At 40.7% G+C, this 17,980-nt stretch overlaps 1 long non-coding RNA gene across 1 annotated transcript in view; it reads right to left on the reverse strand.

The window, feature by feature from the left end:
• Window positions 1-1,530: 1,530 nt before the first annotated feature.
• The window catches only part of LOC122703468, a 186,826-nt gene continuing 170,376 nt past the window's right edge, over window positions 1,531-17,980 (reverse strand). Inside the window, exon 4 of the long non-coding RNA XR_006343498.1 lies at window positions 1,531-1,674. This is a non-coding gene — a long non-coding RNA (uncharacterized LOC122703468). The remainder of the gene's footprint in view (window positions 1,675-17,980) is intronic.

Here is a 17,980-nt window from a genome sequence, read left to right on the forward strand (position 1 = left end):
ATATTTGAGGTTGTTAATATTTCTCCCAGAAATCTTGATTCCAGCTTGTGATTCATCCAGCCTGGCATTTCACATAATGTACTCTATAATGTGCATATAAGTTAAAAGAACTTTTAAATACACAAAGGCAAAGGTTGGTACTATGAAGGAATATTAGACTCAAGATTAGAAATGTCTAATATATAGTGTATCCTAATAAAATCCATACACATTTGTTTGATGGGACATTAACAAATATTTTACTACATAGACTGAAGCAACATTGCTCAACTGTTAATGTTGTTTGGTTTCCTTAACATTACAAATATACAAAATGCACATCAGCAGATACAAAACATTATCGACAATGGCATACACAAGAGCAACCTATGTTCTGTGTTACATCTTGAAAGAGTTTATATTTTATTGGAGGACTCTGTAGTGTATAGTATATAGAAGCATAGACACAAACCATGGTAAAGGCAGAGCACCAGATCTTGGGAGTAGAAGGCCAATTGTCACATTATGAACCTCAGAGATGTCACTAATCAAATGGGAGAAATACAATACACTCTTCTCCTCCAGAGAGAATTGTTGTAACGAACACATGAAAGTCCTTAATAAACCATACAGTGCTGCACTCATATGCATTTTATTTTTGTCCCATTGTATAGATATATCAGATCTTCCCAGTAGGCTGAAAGCTTCTTGGTGGCAGAGACCACTTATTCTCCATAGTATCTACCATACAACCTGGCATATAGTAGATGCTCGATAAATAGTTGATATATAAATGCAAGTCAATACTTTCCAAGTATTTAGTGAGATTCAGTTATGCCACCATCCCTAGACAGAGTAGTTCTACATAAAGAAACAAAGATAAAAAATTAGAGACTCTGGGTGAAATTATGATGAAGTTGTTATTAGTGCTTGCCAGAGCATTTTATTTTATTTTATTTTATTTTATTTTTATTAGTTGGAGGCTAATTACTTCACAACATTTCAGTGGGTTTTGTCATAGATTGATATGAATCAGCCATAGATTTACACGTATTCCCCATCCCGATCCCCCCTCCCACCTCCCTCTCCACCCGATTCCTCTGGGGCTTCCCAGTGCACCAGGCCCGAGCACTTGTCTCATGCATCCCACCTGGGCTGGTGATCTGTTTCACCATAGATAATATACATGCTGTTCTTTTGAAACATCCCACCCTCACCTTCTCCCACAGAGTTCAAAAGTCTGTTCTGTATTTCTGTGTCTCTTTTTCTGTTTTGCATATAGGGTTATCGTTACCATCTTTCTAAATTCCATATATATGTGTTAGTATGCTGTAATGTTCTTTATCTTTCTGGCTTACTTCACTCTGTATAATGGGCTCCAGTTTCATCCATCTCATTAGGACTGATTCAAATGAATTCTTTTTTAATGGCTGAGTAATATTCCATGGTGTATATGTACCACAGCTTCCTTATCCATTCATCTGCTGATGGGCATCTAGGTTGCTTCCATGTCCTGGCTATTATAAACAGTGCTGTGATGAACATTGGGGTGCACGTGTCTCTTTCAGATCTGGTTTCCTCATTGTGTATGCCCAGAAGTGGGATTGCTGGGTCATATTGCCAGAGCATTTTAAAAAGCAAGTTCTTTTCGCATAAAATTCATCAGTGGAAACAATGAGTCAGAGGAAGGGCTCACTGCTGAAAGAAAAGTGTATCAGTCAAGATCCTAAGAGGAAGTAGTGCTCTTGCCCATTCAGGTACTCAGCACAAGCACCGGTGCAGGTATTCTTGGGCCCAAAGCCACCTCCATCCAGCTATCTTTTTCCCCAGGGAGCCAGTCATGCCCTTGCAAGTTTTTTCAACTTATTCTTCTCAGCCAGGGCTCTTTTGATGCTGACTGTTAAAATGGAAACCTTTTATGGTGTATATAAGCCAGAGGTGATGCAATTAAATGAAACCATTTGTCATATAAAATTTACATCAGCAGGAATTAAATGTCAGATAACTTAGGACTGACAGCCTGTACTGAGCCATAAAAACTCTAAATTAGTCTTGTGAAGGGTATTCTCATCCAGTCCCTAATAAACTCCACTCCACCTAAGACTTACTTTCGAAAAGTGCCGGAAGGATAATGTCAGTAATGAGGTTCCTTATCCCTCACAAAAAGTGGAGTGGAGGTTAAAAATTCATCTTGTGCTAACTACGCAAAGTGTAGCATAAGAAAATGTAAATCTCATCTCTGGCTGTTTTAACTGTGTGTCTTTGGGCCAAGTGTACCACATCTCTGATTTTCAGGTAATATCACCCACTATTCCTCATGGGTTCAGGAAGCTACTTTTTAAATAATGAACTTTATTATTTATTTATTTATTTTTTAAATCACAAAAGTATGATAGCACATTTACAGGACACTTGGAAAATACGGAACAAAGTTACTTAGAGCTCCACTATAGATTACAATTATTTTTTAAGTAGATAAATTAAGATTTTTCAGTTTAGCTCAGTTCAGTTGCTCAGTCATGTCCAACTCTTTGCAGACCCATGAACCGCAGCACACCAGTCCTCCCTGTCCATCACCAACTCCCAGAGTTCACCCAAACTCGTGTCCATTGAGTCGGTGATTCCATCCAACTATCTCATCCTCTGTCGTCCACTTCTCCTCCTGCCCTCAATCTTTCCCAGCATCAAGGTCTTTCCAATGAGTCAGCTCTTCACATCAGGTGGCCAAAGTATAGGAGTTTCAGTTTCAACATCAGTCCTTCCAATGAAAACCCAGGACTGTTTCCTTTAGGATGGACTGGTTGGATCTCTTTGCAGTCCAAGGAACTCTCAAGAGTCGTCTCCAGCACCACAGTTCAAAAGCATCAATTCTTCCGTGCTTGGCTTTTTTTATAGTCCAATTCTCACATCCAAACATGACTACTGGAAAAACCATAGCCTTGACTAGACGGACCCTTGTTGACAAAGTAATGTCTCTGCTTTTTAATATGCTGTCTAGGTTGGTCATAACTTTCCTTCCAGGGGGTAAGCGTCTTTTAATTTCATGGCTGCAATCACCATCTGCAGTGATTTTGGAGCCCAAAAAAATAGTTGGAGTTTTAATATTAAACTCTCAAAAATTAATAGAATGAATATACAAAAAGTAGAAGGGTAAAGTAGACTTGAAAAAAGCACCATGAACCAATTCAGCATAACTAAGATATATACAATTTTCAAACGTAGCAGGATACAAATCCTATTCAAGTTCCCATACACTATAAACCAGAAGATACTGGAACACATCCAGGGATGCAAAACAATATGCAAAATTTTCATGATCTAAAGGTATTGAAATCATATTGAGCCTATTCGCTTTTCACAGTGGAATTAGGTTAGAAATCAATATCAAAATACATTTGAAAACAACCCACGTATTTTCAAGTGCTGTGTGACATTTACCAAAAGAGATATTTGACTTAGTCATTGAAGACCACAAAAAAGTTAAAAGACTGAAAAAACACAGACAGTGATTGCAGAGAAGAAAACATTTAAATGACAAATTAATATCAAGAATACTTTAAAAACTCCACATATTTGGAAATTAAGTGTCCACTTTTAAATGACAAGTGTATCTAAGAAGCCATAACAAGAAAAATTAGAAAATATTTGTAATAGAATACATATGAGAAGAGAATTCATCAGAATTTGTTGCATGCAGCTGAAGTTGCTCAATGCAACTAAATACAGTATGGAATCTTGAAAAAAGTATGAAAACTAATTATGGACACTAGCATAAAATTTTGTGAAATTTGAATAAAATCTGTACTTTACTTAATAATACTGTATCACATGTTAATCTCCTGTTTTTTTAACAACATAATATTTCTTTATATTCTTACAATTGGATTAGAGTTTCAAGCCTCATTCAAAATTTTTTTTAAAAATCACTAAATAATAAGTTTTCAGTCTTTTAGCAGTAGTACTAGATGCCAGAATAAATGGAAATATGTCAAAGTTTTGAGTGAATATAAATTAGAAATCTAGTATTCTATTCATACAGAGTCCAGAAACATTGAACAGAAAGTACAGAGCATTGCCATATACCTAGTCCTTCTTCTATCCTTTCAGGTTCTCTTATGACTAACATCTTTCACTCATGTGGAACATTTGTGACAATTGACTAATCAATAGTGATATACTGTTACTATTAATAGCTAATAATAAGCTTACATTAAGATTTACTTTGCGTTGCAGTTATGGGTTTCAACAAATGTTTGATGTCATAAATCTGTCATTACGGTATCATACAGAATAGTTTCACTGCCTAAAAACATTGGTTGTGTGTGGAAAAAATTTAAGGATAAAGTAAAATAATTAAGGGGTATTTTTGGACTATAAAACTCCGAGTAAGTGTACCAGAGATAGGTGGCTTCATCCACTTATTTAACATAACAGTAAATATTGGACACATAAGATGAATAGGACACAGCTCACATCTCATGGGCATTGGGAAATGTGCACATAAATGACACCATAGATTATAATGATTTTCCTAGTAAAAGTGTCTAAAGAACTAATAACAGTTAATATAAATTAAGTGTAAATTCTGCACCAGGCAGAGTTCCATGCTTTATATCATTTTATGCCATTAAAGGGCTTTCCTGGTGGCTCAGTGGTAAAGAATCCACCTGCAGTGCAGGAGACCTGGGTTTGATCCCTGAGCTGTGAAGATCCCCTGGAAAAGGAAATGGCTGCCTGTTCCAGTATTCACGTCTGGAGAGTCCCACGGACAGAGGAGCCTGCTGGGCTTCAGTCCGTATGGTCGCAAAGAATCCGACATGACTGAGTAACTGATACTAACTAGCTAACTAACGCCATTAAAACCCTACAGCAACCATTGTGGCAGAAACTCTGCTCATCAACCTTTTACATATGAAACCCAAGAAAGACCAATGAGCGCCTCTGCTGGAGGCATGTATGAGCTCCAGAGAAAAGGTGACTGAGCTGAGTTTTTAAAACCATTTGGAGTCCCCCAGTTCATAGCAGGAGAAAGTTCATGCAGAACAGAAGTAGCAAAAGAAAGGAGGGCACAATGAAATCATAGTGCACAAACATGTTTAAATGCCTGAGGGTGTCAATGCATTCAGGCAAAAAGGAGGTGCAGCAAGAGATGAGGCTGAAGAGAAAGGCAAAAGTCAACCATGGGAGGTCTTGTTACTAAGTCCAAGCTCATACTGCTCACTACAAGACAGGCCAATACATTGAGAGGTGAGTTGTTGGGGCAAAGAATAGCAACTTTATTTGGAAAACCACAGACCAAGATGGTGGACTACGGTACCAAAGAACCCTCTTGCTTGGATTTGGATGCTAATTTCTTATACAGAACAAAGAGAAGGAGGTGAGCAGGTAAAGTAAAAAAGGCAATATATGAGCTCAGTTGTGTCCGACTCTTTGAGACCCCATGGACTATAGCCTGCCAGGCTCCTCTGTCCATGGGATTTTCCAGTCAAGAAGACTGCAGTGGGTTGTCATTTCCTCCTCCAGGGATCTTCCTGACCCGAAGATTGAACCCAAGTTTCCTGCGTCTCCTGCATTGGCAGGCAGATTCTTTACTAGTAAGCCACCTGGGAAGCCCCCCAAAAAGGTGATAAGTTGTTGCAAATATTTCCTGGTTCTGGCCAGATTCCAAGGAGGATGTCTTAATATCTCCTTTCCTGCAGACATTCACAGGTGGGCCTGGTCAGGATGTTTTAGCTTAAGCTTCAAGCATGGGAGGCAGGGTTCCCAGAGACAGGTCATTATGTATTCTTTATGCTAGAGTGACATCCCTTCAGAAGCACAAGCTGGAATTAAAATTGCCGGGATAAATATCAATAACCTCAGATATGCAGATGACACCACCCTTATGCAGAAAGTGAAGAGGAACTAAAAAGCCTCTTGATGAAAGTGAAAGAAGAGAGTGAAAAAGTTGGCTTAAAGCTTAACATTCAGAAAACTAAGATCATGGCATCTGGTCCCATCACCTCATGGGAAATAGATGGGGAGACAGTGGAAACAGTGTCAGACATTATTTTTGGGGGCTCCAAAATCACTGCAGATGGTGATTGCAGCCAGGAAATTAAACGATGCTTACTCCTTGGAAGGAAAGTTATGACCAACCTAGACAGCGTATTAAAAAGCAGAGACATTACTTTGCCAACAAAGGTTCGTCTGGTCAAGGCTATGGTTTTTCCAGTGGTCATGTATGGATGTGAGAGTTGGACTGTGAAGAAAGCTGAGTGCTGAAAAATTGATGTTTTTGAACTGTGGTGATGGAGAAGATTCTTGAGAGTTCCTTGGGCTGCAAGGAGATCCAACCAGTCCATCCTGAAGGAGATCAGTCCTGGGTTTTCATTGGAAGGACTGATGCTGAAGCTGAAACTCCAATACTTTGGCCACCTCATGCAGAGCTAACTCATTGGAAAAGACCCTGATGCTTGGAGAGATTGGGGGCAGGAGGAGAAGGGGAAGACAGAGGATGAGATGGCTGGATGGCATCACTGACTCGATGGACATGAGTTTGAGTAAACTCTGGGAGTTTGTGATGGACAGGGAGGCCTGGCGTGCTGTGATTCATGGGGTCGCAAAGAGTCGGACACAACTGAGCGACTGAACTGAACTGAACATCCTTTTAGTGATTTGCTGTTGTTCAGTTGCTCAGTCATGTCAGACTCTTTGCTACCTCGTAAACTGCAGCGCACCAGGCTTTCCTGTCCTTCACCATCTCCTGGAGTTTGCTCAAACTCATGTCCCTTGAGTCCATGATGCCATCCAACCATCTCATCCTCTGTTATCCCCTTCTCCTGCCTTTAATCTTTCCAAGCATCAGGGTCTCTTCCAGTGAGTTAGCCCTTCACATCAGGTGGCCAAAGTATTGGAGTTTTACCTTCAGCACCAGTCCTTTCAATGAATTTTTGGGGTTGATTTCTATCAAGACTGACTGGTTTGCTCTCCTTGCAGTCCAAGGGACACTCAAGAGTCTTCTCCAACACCACAGTTCAAAAACATCAGTTCTTCAGTGCTCAGCCTTCCTTTCAGTCCATCTCTCACATCTGTACATGGCTACTGGAAAAACCATAACTTTGACTATATGGACATTTGTCAACAAAGTAATGTCTCTGTTTCTTAACACACTGTCTAGGTTTGCCATAGCTTTTCTCCCAAGGAGCAAGTGTCTGTTAATTTCGTGGCTGCAGTCACCATCTGCAGTGATTTTGGAGCCCAGAAAAATAAAGTCTGTCACTGTTTCCATTGCTTCCTCATCTATTTGCCAATAATATCTTTCACGATTAACTTGTAGCACAATCAATAGAATACAAAAGTTAAAGTAAAAGAAACAGATCCAATATGTAGTCAGATTTGTTCTTCCCTGTTACAGTCTGGGTATGCTGCTCAGAAGTCAGTTCTTTAATCAATGGAGGTTTTCATGTGATTTATTTAGCCTTTTAGAAAGATTATTCTTGAGCAGACTATAGAATAAATTAGAAGGCTGGAGGAAAACTAATGATGAGACTTGGTTTAGTCAGTAACACTTGGTGAATACATACTACAAGCCAGAACCTTCACTGAGCACTGGGATATAAGATACATTTTAGAGATGTTAAGGTAGCCAAAGTGGTAAGGTTCAGAGGTAGGTATATATCCCAAGAGAGTATGCCAAATTCTTAGTGCAGAAAGCTGAAAATATATGATAGAAACAAAAGTAAAACACTGTTCTGCTAAAGTCTTATGAGACATGGAGAATTTGGAACTGGAATAGTATTAGCGTCAACTGTCTCAGCAGCCAAGAACTTAGCCAGACATAAGTGTCCTCAGTTCTCGGCATCAGTCAGGACTCTGGTGGCCATCAGCTTCAGAATCTTGGGGTCCAACATGCATCTTTGCCAGTATCAGCATTATGGTCTGTCTCATCAGCAGCCAAACAGGGGAGACACTATCAGATTAGATGTAAGGAGATAATATTTTTAAACATTTCCCAATTTATTTTTTATTTCTCAGGGATTATTTTATTATCACCACCCTCATCATTTGCCCTCTTCCAACATTATAAAAGTAGAGCAAAAGTATCTGGCTTATTACCTCAGAGAAGATAATATACAGAAAACCAGGCTGTAAGTAGTCTTCTGTAAACCTATAGCATGTACAAAAATACGTGAACACACACACACAATATCTCTTGAAAACCACAACTTTCAGACGTAGGAGTCATGTGCTTGATGGAGGAGTATTTTTTATTATTCTAAAAATCTTGACTTAAACAGTGAATAGCCACCATCTCAAGAAAATGTCTCATATTTCTAGATAAATAATACACCAGAAGGGCTTCTCTGGTGTCTCAGTGGTAAAGAATCTCTCTGTCAATGCAGGAGATGCAGGATCAATCCCTGGGTGGAGAAGATGTCCTGGAGAAGTAATTGGCAACCCACTCCAACAGTCCAATAGTCTAGATTGGGAAATCCCATGGAAAGAGGACACTGTTGAGCTACAGTCCACGGGGTCCCAAAAGAGTCAGACACAACTTAGTGACTGAATAGCAATATATTGGAAACAGAAGCAGAATATGTAAAAGCCAGGTAGGTCTCACTAAAAAGTTTTGCAAGTTTTCCAGCTGGTACAAGGACTTACCCTTCCAAGAGCATGTGACTGCACCAGGCCAGAAATTCTGGAGAATAATGATCCCTGGAGCAACCTTTGGTCATATATTTGACAGGAGATGGTGTGTAAATATCCGTCATCCCTTAGGGGGTTGGACAACTCACACCTGTGTTACATCCCCAGTAGGATAAGGTCCCAGTTACTTACGGAGGAAACTTGCTCTATAACACACTTCCACTGGCTTCCTTTCCTTCCCTGTACATGTTCCATTTCCTAATGATGCTTCCTGGGATCACCTCTCAAATAAACCACACACAAGAATCCTTGTCTAGAGGACAGACTTGGAAAGAACCTAAAGACACCTCGTGACATGAGTTAAATAAGCAAATCTATAGCATTTGGAGGAGAAAGATGGGGAGAGTTCACATCTAAGGGACTTAACTTTCTCTGTGATAAAATGAAACAAGGCCATCTTCACAGAATAAATTTGAGGAGTGGCTGCAGTTGCATAAGAAGAGTTGTGAGGAACAGATGAGGATACCAACTGGGACCACGTAGGAAGATGGCAGAGCAGCACTGAGAATCTTGCTAAAGTTGGAAACCACACCTGTACAGTCATGTGCTTTCCCCCTACCTAGAGCATCCAGCCATCTGGGAGTTGGAACAGAGAAGCAGATGGTCAAATTGATCAAAAGTAGGGACTGTGTAGGAAAGCTGCTGCAAAAGGTCCATGGAGTGAGATAACTGGGCATGCTCCTCGTGAGAGAGTGAGCGAAGTGATACACTGTGGCCCAGCAAAGACAGAAAAAGCCATGACTGGGAGGACAGAGATGGGAGCAGAGGTAAGGTTGAAGAGTATGTGTGATAAAAGAAACAAAAGAGCTGGCTGGAGAGACAGAAATTTTTGCTCAGAGATGGGTGAAGCTGTGAGTAATATTTTAAATATGGATCAGTTCTAAGGGATAACAAGGACTGAGACATGGAAGGGGATTGTCAATGCCCCCAAAATAAACAACCCAACATACAGTGTCCACATATTAAAGACAACCCTAGTCTATGGATGCAGTGCTAGGTCTGTTTTGGATTTGCCAATTATTACCATGCTTTGGGTTCTCCTTTATCCCTCAGAGAAAAGGAAGGACGTCATTTTTCCTCTTCATTTTATCTTTGCCTTCCTCTCTGTCTTCTCTCAAAAGGTGAGGAGTTCAGATCAGATGCTGTGTGTGACCCATTATTCCATTGGTCTCACAATAAACAGGAAAATATGGGAAAGGCTTAGAACCACTGAGAAAGGATTCCTGCCCAGAATGTCAGGCAATTCAGGCTCTAAGATTCCTTCCATCTCTAACTACCTGATCTGCAGGGACCCCCATTCCCCACCAACTAAATGCAAGACACCTAAACTCCCAGGTCACATGCTGTTCTATCACCTTCACGTAGGGAATGCTCAATAAATTGGGCTTAACAGAATTCCTTCAAAGCCCCTGGGCTTGCAGAAACCAAAGGCAGCTCACAATCAGAGAGAATCTGCACATACATTTTAAACAAAAGAATGTTCCCTCCAGCTCCCTCATCTGCTTCAGCCTATGAAGCCTTGAATTAATCAGTGGGCTAACGGATACCTGTCCCTGCGGCTTGCTGCAAATAGGCACATGACCAATGCTACAAAGGTATTCCCCTTCCCAACTCAAGTGTGCAGCATTTTGTAACAATGCTGCTGCTGCTGCTAAGTCACTTCAGTCGTGTCCGACTCTGTGCGACCCCATCCCTGGGATTCTCCAGGCAAGAACACCGGAGTGGGTTGCCATTTCCTTCTCCATTTGTAACGATAAATATTACTAAAAGAACAAAAGTCCCATTGACACCCCAATGGCTGACAAGGCCTTGATTTGTATATGTTAGCGCTAAGCCCCTGACTCCCTCTTCATTAATCACACATCAATGATGCATTTGCCCTCTGGGGGCTGATAATTGCACAGTGTCAGGGTTGGGGGGTTAGGGGGGTGCAGCATCTTAATGACCTTGACATATCTGGCCCTGGGGGCTCTTGGAGACTTGCCAGGGCAATTATGATTATAAACACAGCTTGCCCAGACTGACTGACAGAGAAAATGAAATTTCTGCTCCAAAGGAGGGAAATTGCTGATGCTATATCTTCAACACACTTATGAGGAGGGGCTGGGAAAGAAACAGCTTCCTGAGAAAGTAAGTTGCATATTAATATAACATGATGATGATCATCATCATTTACATGCTTATTATCCTTTAAGGCTTAAGGGGTAATTTAAAATCAAATATCTTATTTGATGCTCTCTATTCGGGCAGGAACTATTTTTGCCTTAAAACAGTGCCTAAGTCAGTGCTAAGCACAAAGCAGAGCTCTTATGAATATCAAGTGTTACAAATGAATAAATAAACTAATCTAAGAATGGTGATTTTAAGAGAGGCATTATAAATGTGCTCATTTTTCAGATGAAGCAAGTGAGGTAAAGAAAGTTTTAAAAACTTGCTCAGAGTCACACAGTTAATAGGAAGCAGGGCCAGGATTCAGTCCAGGGCTTTCTGCTTCCCAGACACATATTCTGCCCACTACACTCACTTATCAGGGAGTTTTGCATGGATGTGGCAATTACAAGCATGCATGTCACAAAACTTCAACACCATTCATGATGTGTGCTCCACAAGGATGCATGCAAAGCTCTGAGTTCTACTGACCTCCACAAAGGAAGAGTTTTGTCCAGTCACTGATGCCAGCAGATGTCAGAGTTATTTCTTGCTGGCTGTGGCTTAGGGGTCCTGGCTGTTCAGGACCATGACTCAGAGAGCAGTGTTCACTGCCTGAGGCCTTGAGTAGCACCAAAGCAATGGAGCTGTCAAAGCTTTGTTAGACACAGCACATAGGGATCAGATGACCCCTCCGTTGATTTCTTCTTTTAGCCCAGGCTCATCGTTTCCTTCCTATGGCTCTTCTCATCCCTCTGTAGTACCATGGCACTCTGGCATCCCCCACCTGCTCTGAACTGCAGGGTTTTGCCCTGCGGCACGCCCCCCCCAACCCCCCCCAAAACATGGTCAAGGTCCACTTGTTATACCCCTTTGTGTTATGTGCTGTGCTTAGTCGCTTAGTGGTCTCCGACTCTTAAACCCCTCAAGGCCCATCAAATTGCTGTTTTGTGGGATCCATTTGCCCTTTAGGCTCTGGAGATGCTTCTAGGGTGAATTTCTAAAGATGTGGATTGTTGATACAGATTGTCATTCAGACTGAAGTAAATCAGAAAAACACATATCATATAATATCATTTAATATGTGGAATCTAGGAAAGTTGTATAGAAGAACTTATTTGCAAAACTGAAATAGAAACACAGATGGAGAGAACAAATTTATGGACACCCAGGGGGGAAACGGAGAGTAGGATGAACTGGGAGGTTGAGATTGACATATATACACTACTGAGAACCTACCGTGTGGCACAGGGAACTCAACTCAGTGTTCTGTGGTGACCTAAACAGGAAAGAAATCTGAAAAAGAGGTCTGACCCTCACTGGGACATTCATGTCTACAGTGAGTGCAAGAGAAATCCCCAAGATACGTGGATACAATGAAGGCTTGCCCTTTTAGCCCCAGAGAATCGGAATCCTTGGTTTGGTGGCCAAATGAACACATGATCCATCATAATCTTCCCACTGGAGACTGACACTGGATCTTTAGATATCATGTCACATACTATAAACAAAGTCTACCATCAGAGAAGTATGGAGAAGGAATTTCACAGGTGGCCTCTAACAAGCTTCTGGCAGTTGAGGGGAGGGGCTGCTCTTGCAGAACCACTCAAGCCTGGTGATGCCCCTGGATTATCTAAGCTGTTCCTATCTTTCCTAAGGTCTCTAAATGACTCCTGCACTTCTGATGTTGTGCCATTCTGGCATGCATTTCCCTTCTAGTAATAGCACCTGGTTTCTACTGGGAAAGTCCTTCTCCAGTCACAGTTCATCAAGTTTGGATGTAACTTAATGTTTTGCACCCTCATGGCTCCAGGGATAAGCGTGTGACCAGGCAGAATTTTTTTACTCTGTGGGTCAGTGACAATATCAACAATGAGTATGTGACCCAGGTTGGTCAGACTATCCTCAAAACCTAGAGGTTTGTTGTAACTATTAAGAAAGAGTAAGTCACTTTCATTTTGGTGAAAAATAAGTCTAGAGCTCCTGTGTGTGTGCACTTTAGTTGTGTCCAACTCTTTGTGACCCCATGAACTGTAGCCTGCCAGGTTCCTTTGCCCATGATATTTTCCTGGAAAGAATACTGGAGTAGGTTGCCATGCTCTCCTCAAAGTGATCTTCCTGACTCAGGGCTTGAACCTTCGTTTCCTGCTGTCTCCTGCATTGCAGGTGGGTTCTTACCACTGAGCCACCAGGGAAGACCCCGAGGAAGCCCCCTAGAACTCCTAGTGGTCATACTACCTTCGAGAAGAAAGAGTCTGATTGAAAATTAAATCAAAGTAGAATGAACCTAAGTCAAAGATGAAGAAAGAGTCTTAATGATGAGCAATTATTTAACTTAATTTTATGATGACAGCAGATGACTCAAGAATGGAATAGCAGCTACATGTATTTCACTATACAGTTAACATAATAGAATTTTATTCAACAAACTATATATTCCATAACTGAGCTTCAAAGCAATAGTTATTAACCCTATGTGGCTACTAAATACTTGAAAGGTGGCTGGTCTAAATCAAAATAAGCTGCAAGTGTAAAATCACACTGAACTTCAAATTCTTAGTGTAAAAAAATGAATGTACAATGTCTCATTAATAATTATATGTTTTCTGCATGTTGAAATGATAATATTGTTGATATATGGGTTAAATATAATATTATCAAAATTAATGTCACATCTTTCTTTTTTAACATTAACATGGCTACTAGGACATTTAAAATTATTTACATGACTTTTGTTTTATTTCTGCACAGATGACACCAGCCTTATGGCAGAAAGTGAAGAGGAACTAAAAAGCCTCTTGATGAAAGTGAAAGAAGAGAGTGAAAAAGTTGGCTTAAAGCTCAACATTCAGAAAACTAAGATCGTGGCATCCAGTCCCATCACTTCATAGCAAATAGATGGGGAGACAGTGGAAACAGTGGCTGACTTTATTTTTCTGGGCTCCAAAATCACTGCAGATGGTGATTGCAGCCATGAAATTAAAAGACACTTGCTCCTTGGAAGGAAAGTTATGACCAACCTAGATAACATATTTAAAAGCAGAGACATTACTTTGCCAATGAAGCTCCGTCTAGTCAAGCTATGGTATTTCCAGTGGTCATGTATGCATGTGAGAGTTGGATGGTGAAGAAAGCTGAGCGCTGAAAAATTGATGCTTTTAAACTGTGGTGTTGGAGAAGACTCTCAAGAGTCCCTTGGACTGCAAGGAGATCCAGGCAGTCCATCCTAAAGGAGATCAGTCCTGGGTTTTCATTGGAAGGACTGATGCTGAAGCTGAAACTCCAATACTTTGGCCACCTCATGCGAAGAGCTGACTCATTTGAAAAGACCCTGATGCTGGGAAAGACTGAGGGCAGGAGGAGAAGGGGACAACAGAGGATGAGATAGTTGGATGATATCACTGACTCAATGGACATGGGTTTGGGTGGACTCCAGGAATTGGTGATGGACAGGGAGGCCTGGCATGCTGAGGTTTATGGGATCGCAAAGAGTTGGACACGACTGAGTGACTGAACTGAACTGAATAGTCATTCTAAGAAGTGAGAGGTTTGATAATTTTTATAAATGGTTCCCTATAGACTCCATAATGGTTCATATATATTCACTAAAAGTATAGTGACTATATAATTTATCACTGAAACCAGGACACTTCAAGTATAAAAGAGGACACTCTAAATGATTATGCCAGAACAACAGGTATATATATATACCAGGACAGTCATGGGCAACCCAAGATAGATAGTTACCAGGCTAAGATTCCTCATTTCTTAAAATACAGTTTCTTCTGATCCTAGCCCCACACAATTGCTATCTTATGTTAGTCTAAGTTGACATATGGCTTTTGGTGATTCTCTATTTCTTCTTATGCAACTGTTTAAAAGTTTGGCTTTTCAGATATTTTATTAATATGTTGTTAAGAATAGTGTATCACATATCTCCTTTAATTATTATTCATTAATTTGACAAATATGAATTAAGTTCCTGTGACGTTCCTGACATTTTAGACTCTAAAGATGGCTGTCTTTCTTCTTGTAAATGTTATGTGTCCTAATTCTTTCTATGCATTGTACACACTCAGTCAATCTTAGGTAACAGAAACTTCCCCAAAGATTTCTAAACTGAAAGCAGATGGGTCCTTTTGATAGAAACGTGGGCAGCCATGACATTTCCTAGGTAATGCATTAAACATCTCCCGACCAGTAGTATGTTAACATTGTCACTCTTCACTATGTCGTGGAGGTTTTACAATATACTTGTGTACACTGCTCTTGGTCCACATAAACCTGAAACAATTACACTGTAAGAAACATCCAGATCAATTTCCCAGCTCCTGATGCTAGATTAGAAAACACTGTAATAGGGACAGAGGTGCCAGCATCCCTGTTGAATCCCTTCTTATTTGAAGAAAATGATAGAAGTCCAGGAAAGTTTGTGTACTTCATAGAGGAATACAGGAAAGCCTAACTGTAACAATAACCTAAAAGGCTCAACAAAGGAAGGATCCACTTTCAAGACCATATAGCTGTTGGCAAGACTCAATTTTTCATGGGCTATTGGACTGGCGTGCTGCAGTCTATGGCGTCACAGAGTCGGACACGCTTTGGGACTAAACAACAACAACATTGGACTGAAAAGGCAATAGAGAAGATCAAACCTGACTCTCATTTCTGTCAGTTCAGTCACCCAGTCCTGTCTGACTCTGCGACCCCATGAATCGCAGCACGCAAGGCCTCCCTGTCCATCACAAACTCCCGGAGTTTACTCAAACTCAGGCCCATCGAGTTGGTTTTGCCATCCAGCCATCTCATCCTCTGTTGTCCCCTTCTCCTCCTGTCCCCAATCCCTCCCAGCATCAGGGTCTTTTCCAATGAGTCAACTCTTCACATGAGGTGGCCAAAGTATTGGAGTTTCAGCTTCAGCATCAGTCCTTCCAATGAAAACCCAGGACTGATCTCCTTCAGGATGGACTGGTTGGATCTCCTTGCAGTCCAAGGGACTCTCGAGAGTCTTCTCCAACACCACAGTTCAAAAGCATCAATTCTTCAGCGCTCAGCTTTCTTCACAGTCCAACTCTCACATCCATACATGACCACTGGAAATACCATAGCCTTGACTAGACGGAGCTTCATTGGCAAAGTAATGTCTCTGCTTTTAAATATGTTATCTAGGTTGGTCATAACTTTCCTTCCAAGGAGCAAGTGTCTTTTAATTTCATGGCTGCAGTCACCATCTGCAGTGATTTTGGAGCCCAAAAAAATGAAGTCTGACCCTGCTTCCACTGTGTCCCCATCTATTTCCCATGAAGTGATGACATGATGCCATGATCTTAGTTTTCTGAATGTTGAGCTTTAAGCCAACTTTTTCACTCTCCTCTTTCACTTTCATCAAGAGGCTTTTTAGTTCCTCTTCACTTTCTGCCATAAGGGTGGTGTCATCTGCATATCTGAGGTTATTGATATTTCTCCCGGCAATTTTAATTCCAGCTTGTGCTTCTTCCAGCTCAGCATTTCTCATGATGTACTTCACACATAAGTTAAATAAGCAGGGTGACAATATACAGCCTTGTCATACTCCTTTTCCTATTTGGAACCAGTTTGTTGGTCCATGTCCTGTTCTAACTGTTGCTTCCTGACCTGCATGTAAGTTTCTCAAGAGGTGGATCAGGTGGTCTGGTATTCCCATCTCTTTCAGAATTTTCCACAGTTTATTGTGATCCACATAGTCGAAGTCTTTGGCATAGTCAATAAGGCAGAAATATATGTTTTTCTGGAACTCTTTTGCTCTTTCGATGATCCACCAGATGTTGGCAATTTGATCTCTGATTCCTCTGCCTTTTCTAAAACCAGCTTGAACATCTGGAAGTTCACGGTTCACATATTGCTGAGGCCTGGCTTGGAGAATTTTGATCTATTCCTTCAGCTGTAAACTTCCTGCTCTGTTGCCTGTGTTCAGTCATGCTGGCTCTGCTCCTTTATAAAACAATGTTGCCTATAGCCTGAAATATACAAAATAACCATTCTCAAGACTCTGCCTCTCAGGTTTGGCCTTTTATGGTATAATACTTTTCCATTCATAAAGCAATAAGAAGTTTTAGAACAGAAAATAATTACTGTCTTATGAAACGTCAACAGGAACATTTAGACCAGATTTTTGTAGACATCTATAAAAGCAAAGGATTCTGGAGCCAAAAAATCTGCAACAACCAGCCCACCTTCTCCCCTTTTTGATATAAAAGAAGCCTGTACCAGTTTTCTAGATTCCATATACATGCATTAATATAGATACTTGTTTTTCTCTTTCTGGCTTACTTCACTCTGTATGACAGACTCTAGGTCTAAGCATGTCTCTACAAATGATACTGTTTGGTTCCTTTTAGCTGCTTAGTAATATTCCAGGTGGAACAGTCTTCCCGATATTTAAAGCAATGTACAACATTGTAAAACAATTATATTCCAATTTAAAACAGTCTTTACTTTTCTTAATGGTAAAGAACCCACCTGTCAATACAGGAGACTTAAGAACAGTGGGTTTGATCCCTAGGTCAGGAAGAGCCCCAGGAGGAAGGCATGGCAACTGACTCCAGTACTCTTGCCTGGAGAATCCCTGAGCAGAGGAGCTTGGAGGGCTACACTCCATAGGGTTGCAAAGAGTTAGACACAACTGAAGTGACTTAGCACGCATGCATGCATAGATAGATAGATAGATAGATAGATAGATAGATAGATATACACACACACTGCATATACCATATATATATATATGCATATATATATACTATACACACACACACACACACACACACACTACAGTACTTCTTTATGCAAACACTGAGAATGCACATGTGAACATGGCAGGAAAGGGGACAGTGGGACAAATTAGGAGACTAGGATTGACATACATACCTTACCATGTGTAAAACAGACAGCTAGTGGGAACCTGCTATAAAGCACAGGAAGCTCAGCTCAGTGCTCTGCGATGACCTCAATGGCTGGCATGGGGGTGGGGTGGGAGGAAGGTCCAAGCAGAAGGGGATATATGAAAACATACTGCTGATTCATGTCATAGTACAGCAGAAGCTAGCACAACATTGTAAAGCAATTATATACCAATTTAAAAACAACAAGGCTGAATCCTACCTCAAGTAAGATGGCTCTTTGGTACACT

Source organism: Cervus elaphus, chromosome 11, assembly GCF_910594005.1.
Source record: "Cervus elaphus chromosome 11, mCerEla1.1, whole genome shotgun sequence".
NCBI lineage: Eukaryota > Metazoa > Chordata > Mammalia > Artiodactyla > Cervidae > Cervus > Cervus elaphus.